A 7,207-nucleotide genomic window follows, 5' to 3' on the forward strand; every position below is an offset into this window, starting at 1 on the left:
TTGTAGTCCCTGGCATAAAATAAGCACTTTACCAATATTTGTTGAATGAATGAATAAATGAGAGTATAGTTAGAAAAACGTACGAATCTCCAAACCTCCATGTATTTCTAGAATGCCTGCCCTGTGGTGACCCCGTGTTTATACGCACCACACCTGTTGGCTGCTAACCATCGTTTTGAGCAACTCGTTTATTTACATTACTTCAAACATCTTAAATTTCCAACCTAATGATTCACCTAGGATCCATTCTGTCACTTGGGCTTGAAGACTGGTTTAAAAATAGAAAAACAGGGGGGCCTGGGTGGCTCAGTCATTAAGCATCTGCCTTCAGCTCAGGGCGTGATCCTGGCGTTCTGGGATCGAGCCCCACGTCAGGCTCTTCCACTGGGAGCCTGCTTCTTCCTCTCCCACTCCCCCTGCTTGTGTTCCCTCTCTTGCTGGCTGTCTCTATCTCTGTCAAATAAATAAATAAATAAAATCTTGAAAAAATAAAAAATACAAGAATAAAAATACAAAAACAAAAAGCAAAAACAAGAGCGGAGAATAGCAGAATCATAGGATATCTCAAGAATGCCTCGTGCAGTGACAGCCACAGCGAAGAGGGCCAGCATAACATTATCCTTCCACCATCTTTCTTTTTTTTTTTTTTTCCCACCATCTTCTGAGCTGCTTCCTGAGCACCTGTTGTATGCACGGACTTTGCGAGCTTTCCTATGGCAAAGTCGACCCCTTTTCGCTTTTCAATCGGATTAAACATGTAGGAGCCAGGCATATAAAGACACGTTCTTATTATTATTCCTATTTTACACATGAGGAAAATGAAGTTCAGGGTACAGACACTTCCCAAGTCCATCAGCCAGAAGATCAGAATTGGACCCTCCCATGTAAGCATGATACCCCTGCCACTAGCTCAGCCTAAAGTTTTCACTTTCTCACGGGTTCACTTTATCTCAAAAAGGATGAACCCTTGATGGTGTTGGGTCCCCAGAACAGTGGATCTGATAACTCTTGACCAAGCCACGGCTTGGAACAGGATCAGGATTTTATGTGAACTATTTGAAGACCTCTGATGAAAGGCTGTTCAGTGAGAACATTCAGTCATGCTCAAAACATCTGAGGGACTGAACTATGTTTATCCAGACCTGGCAATTCCTGTGTTCAAAACTATTTTCCTGGAGCACTCTAGAGGGCTTAGTCCTTGCCAGGGAATGTTCCTATAATGTTTCTCTCGGGTCAGAGGGAATCACCACCCCTGCTCTGTACGTGCGGGGATGGCAGCTGCCGGTCCTGCCGCCTTTCCAGGCAGGCTCGCAGGGCTGTAGGAACACGCAGTTTTCATCAAAGCTTATAAACACCTCGTGCATGGTGCAGCCCTTCCAGCAAGGGCTTGGGGACACCTTGGCCACACCGATCCCCAGGATGTCCAGACCAGTTTGTGGACAAACCTGGAGGCTGCGATTCCGGATTCTATTGCTCTTTCCTTGGTCGCACACCCCAGCCTTAGGCCACCTGTGGTCTGAGTCTTAGCCCCTCTTCCAGCACATGTGAGCACGTGGCTCCGTGACAAAATGGCAGAGCTGTATTGTGGGGGCTCCCCCTCTGAATACAAGAGGCAGCAACGGGATCCAAAGGCATGCATCCCTGGACGCGTCCTTTTACGAATGGGATGGGTTGCTAGAGTCTCAGAAAGGCAGCCATTTCTCACAAGCTCGATTGCCTAGTTTCATCTTTGTTTGTGGGTTTGCGTCCCCTTTGCTGCCTCCCAAACTTTACAAAAGGCTACTTTAAATGTCTTCTCTCAGCTGTCCTACAAAACATCAAGGGGAACCACTTTCTGTACACACTAGGGCTGCCATAACGAAGTGCCACAGGTTGGTTGGTTTGGACAACAGAAACTAATTTTCTCATGGTTCTGGAAGTCTGAAATCAAGGTGCCTCTTCTGAGACCTCTCCTTGACTTGTGGGTGGCCCTCTTTTCCTCTGTCTTCACATGGTCTTTCCTCTGCGCGTGTCTGCATCTAAATTCCCTCCTTTTATAAGGACGTTGGTCGTATTGAATGAGGGCCCGCCCTCATGACCACATCTTCACCTAATTGTCTCTTTAGGGACCTTTTCTCTGAACACGTCACATTCTGAGGTGCTGGGGTTTAGGACTTGAAGGTATGAATTTTAGGGGGACACAGTTCAGCCCATAACACACCCCAACACAGAACAGTGTGGTGGGGCCTTGGGAATTAATGAGGGCTCTCCAAAGGGAAGAGAAATTTGAGAGGAGAGCATGGCAGCTTCAAGTCCAGCCACCCCCTCCTCCAAAAGAGATTCTCCTTCCAGAGCAATCTTGGAGTTTCTGGGTTTCTTTCTTTCAGTGAAAATTACATTCTTTACAGTCCATCTCTTAGCCAAACTCACTTTCGGCCAAACCTTATCCCACCCACCGCTAACTCTGCCACTGCCCAACCCTCCTTTCTTCCACAGTCCCCACGACTACGGCCAATGCATCTTCCCAAAGCACGGCTCAAACCCTAAGGTCTCCTCATGGACGAGTCAGTAAAGTTCAAATCACTCTCCCAAAGGCCCCGTTATATCTTCCCAGGCATGTCCTCCACCACTCCCCTCAGAGAACACTTTTCTCCAGCCAACTAGAAAGCACACCCTCTTTCTATACCTTCATTCATACTATCCCCTTGACACTTTGTCTGTCACAATTCGTCCAATTAATCTGTCTCCACCTTTAAATCCCGCCTCCTGTATTAAGCTTTTCCAGATCCAAAAAACAAGAGCTCCCCCACTTCCATCCTTACCTGCTAACACCACTTATTTTGTCTCTCTTGAATGGCACTTGTCCTACTTCATCTGGTACCTCTGTAGGAACTACCTCCCATGACCCCTTGAGCATGATGTCAGCCCTGTTTCCTCTTCACATCACTATGAAGTGCCCAGTACAGGACCTGGCCCATAAGGATCCAACACAAGTTCAAGTGCATAGAGTTGCCGCCCTTTCTATGGGAGCCTTACCAACACGTTCAAGTTCTTTACTGCTACTGCTATTATCTGAGACAATGCCTTATGTAAAATATCACAGACTGGGAGCTAATGAACAACAGAGACTTATTTCTCAAGTTCTAGAGGTTGGAAGTCCAAGATTAAGGTGCCAGTAGATTTCCTGTCTGGTAAGAACCTGCTTTCTGGTTCACAGACCACCATCTTCTTGCTGGGTCCTCACATGCTGAAAGAGACAGGGGAGCTCTCTAGGGCCACTTTTATAAAGACCCTGATCCCACTTGGGAAGGTTCTACCTCCCAAAGGCTCCACCTCCTAATACCACCACCTGGGAGGTTAGGTTTCAACATATAAATCTGGGGGGGGGGGGACACAAACCTTCATATCAGAGCAGACAATAAACACTAGTGCCTGACAGAAGGAATTACAGTTTTCTCCACTTTTTCTTATTTTGGTTCATGGAAGAGGGACCTTGCTTTCTTCTCCCTATGGATGAGTGTTGAAGAGAACACAACTGGCCTTTCTCTACCCCCTTCCAGGGTCCTTCCTCAGGGAGGAATGGCGATCATGGATTCATCATGATTCATCATGTTATTAGTTATAAAGCTAAAGGGGGATCAATTAAAAAATTGGGGTGTCTCTTACAATAAAGGCCAAACAACACCCCAAAACCAGTTGGGGTATTTAGAAAGACATTGTTGGATAGAATGGAGAAGAGGAATCACATTCTCTGAGATCACAAGCTTTGACCTTTTCAGATTGTTTGCCATTTTCTGAAAATGAAAGAGGTAGGATTTTCTACTTTTATCTGTCTCTGGGGATACAGAATTCTGCTTATATTGTTTTCACAGGTCACCCAAATATAGGCTCTCCAGGGCACATGAGTTATCCCTCATCTAAATACCTTACTCAGAAATACTCTAAACTTAATTTAAAAACTTAAACTTAACTTGCTGGAAAATTATCTTCCCGACCCAAACACCCAATGGGAGAACATTTCCTGCTGAAGATTGTAGAAAGTGAGATATACTTTAAAGTCAACTTGTACTGAGTATGTCCATCCCATACAATGAGGTCTACCTAATTCATGTAAACACCGCATTTTATTTTCTCTGCACATTACCTTTTATTTTAATCTTTTTGTTGTTGTTATTGCCCACCTTCTGTTTTAAATCCCCAGTTCACAAAAAAGAATCAATGACTCAAAAGTGGTTTGTTAAATAGGAGTGCAATGAAAATAGTAATATAAATACTATAGCTCAAAATAAAATCATAAATATAAACAGGAAAGAGGATTCCAGCCTAACTTAAATATAGACTGCGAAGCTGCATGTGCTAGAAAAAGTGATAGGCTAGTAGATCTCTCACAAACAACCCCCAACTAAAGCCTGGAAGAGGAACCCTGACAATGAATTTCAATATTGAATTTCACTGGGGGCACCCCGCTGGCTCAGTCGGTAGAGTACGCAACTCTTGATCTTTGAGTCATGAGTTCGAGCCCCATGTTGGGTGTAGAGATTACTTAGAAATATAAAACAATAAATTAAAATTGGATTTCACTGGACCAAGGGACTTACTTATTTCTACTCTGCAGTGATTTGCCTGTTTAGGAATTTTATTAAATAGGGGACGAAGATGTTGCATCATTTTCCAACAGTGACCTTTTTCACAAACCTATTGGGAGATTTTTTTTTCTAGAACAAACACAAGATATTGCTTTCCAGTTGTAAATTGAATATTATTTTTTTATCTAAGGAGCTTAAAACTTCAAAGCCACCATTGAAAGCCTTCTCCAAAGCATAAACAGGTTTGAGTCAAAATATTTTCCCAAAGTTTGGGAAACCAATTTCACAGCTTTTGACACATTTATGCTTAGCAAGGAAGTCAAATAAGCATGTGGAAGTCATTAGTACTGATCACTACCTATTTCCAGGTCTTCGTCGTTTGTGAGCATGACAGCACTGCATCTTCCCGCTGCCTTTGAAGCTAGGCATGGCTGTGTGACCTGCTTTAGTCAGAGAAATGAGAGTGGAAAAATAACTTTAAAAGCCAGTGTGTGATTCGCCATGTTCTCTCTCCCCCTACCGCCATGACACCTCGTCCATGTTCTAGGAATGGCTGTCCCACCAGCCTGGATCCCATGGAGCACCGCCTTCAACGGACACACACCAGACATGAACTTTGCCGGGTGAGATTTGGGGGTCTTTTGTTGCCGCAGTATAACTTAGCCCATCTCAAGTGACACATAGAGCCAGAATTCTTTAATCAGTGGATGCAAGTTGAGTGAAGCAGAGTATTAACAGCATATAGTATGGAAGAACAACGTCATGAGGGGTGGTAGTAAGACTTGTGTTTATTTTTGATTCGTGGTTGGATTAAACCACCAATGTACCAGCATTTGAACTCACTCTTGAAATATGAGTGACGTATTCAAGGAAGCAGAGGCTGGTGACGTGGTTCTGTTGGAAACTATGGTACAGGAGAAGAGGTGTTTATTTTAGTTAACAATTATTTTGTGAGTCATGGCAGGATTGGAAAATGTGCGTCGGGGCCAGGTACGTGGAACACTCGCTAAGCAGGCATCAAGGAAGGGAGTTGCCATCAAAATAAAAGAAGTTGCTTCTAAATGTCAGTCTTCTCAGTATTATGCTTACTAAACATCACGCAATAACACAGGAAATGCACTCACGTTGGAAACTCAGATCGAGTGGTGCCCATTTGAAATATGTTTTCTCAGCACGTGGTCTGAAAGGATTGGCAGGGATTTTAAGATTTTTTTTTCAAATTTTCCACACAGACTGTATTGGATTAAAGGCACTCAAATGAGTATTTGAAATTAGGACTAAGTTGTGTGGATTTGTCTTTTTAAGCATTACTTCATGGCACTGCTAATGTCATTTAAGGGCATTTCAGTGATGTCAAGTGATTTGCCTATGTGACATGTGGCATACCTTACCTATATATTTGGCAATCTTGAGAACTCTTAAAGGGATGGACACTTGGTGCAAATAACTTAATTGAAAAGAATTTGACTCCTTCCGGATGTTTGATGATTTTCTCCAATTATTAGAGGAAGAGATAGATGATGTTATTGAGTAGATGATATTTTAAAACTGTAACCAAGTGATGCCACAGATTTTGAAAAATTCCAAAGCCCGAGTCCACCAAAAAATGCAATAGGGACCACACTCACTGCTACCTCCCAGCTTCTGAGATTAATATACTCTTATCATACTTATGGATGTTTGAATAGGTTCAGAGAGGATGGAAGGGTTTCTTACCACAGCTATTTAGCTCTGCATCAGATTATTTCTAGGAAACCCTTAGCTTCATTGGTCTATAGCTTTGAGTTTTATGCTTCTGATACGCTTAGATTACTATTACATTTATGTACATTTCTTTTAGTACTTTCATGATTTTTATTTATTTTATTTATTTTTTAAGATTTTATTTATTTGAGAGAGAGAGACTGTGTGCATGCAAGAGGAGGGAGAAGCAGAGGGAGATGGACAAGCAGACTCCATGCTGAGCATGGAGCCCAATGTGGGGCTCAATCTCATGACCCTGGGATGGCGACCTGAGCTGAAATCAAGAGTCGGTGGCTTAACCAGCCGAACCACCTAGGTGCCCCTGTATTTTTATGGATTTTAAAACTCCATAACGAGCTAGAATTTGTCAGTACATCACATGAAATCACAACCTAATTTTTTTTTTTGCAAGTAACTGGTTCTTGAATAATCCATTTTTTTCTCCCAATATTGTGAAATATAGATTTTGTTAGATCTACATATATATCTAGGGCTATTTTGGACTTTCTGTTTCATTGATCTGTCGGCCTATCTCACTTTCAATTCCTATAGCTTAAAAATACTGCTTCAGGATGGGGCGCCTGGGTGGCTCAGTAGGTTAAGTATCTGACTCTTGATTTCAGCTCTGGTCATGATCTCAAGATCATGGGATAGAGCCCCACAATGGGCTCTGCACTCAGGGTAGAGTTTGCTTGAGATTCTCAGATTCTCTCCCTTTCCCCCCCAACCCCTCCTTCTCCCACTCTCTCTCTCTCTAAAATAAATATATAAATCTTGAAAAAATACTGCTTCAGGAATAATAAATAAGTAAGAATGGCTGAAAGATGTTTTTTAAACCATATTGAGAGAAGTACGTGCAGTATGATTCTTTCAATATGTTTAATTTCTCACTCTCTCCG

The sequence above is a fragment of the Ursus americanus genome, chromosome 14 (assembly GCF_024610735.1).
Source record: "Ursus americanus isolate L20-20 chromosome 14, mUrsAme1.1.p, whole genome shotgun sequence".
Classification (NCBI taxonomy): domain Eukaryota; kingdom Metazoa; phylum Chordata; class Mammalia; order Carnivora; family Ursidae; genus Ursus; species Ursus americanus.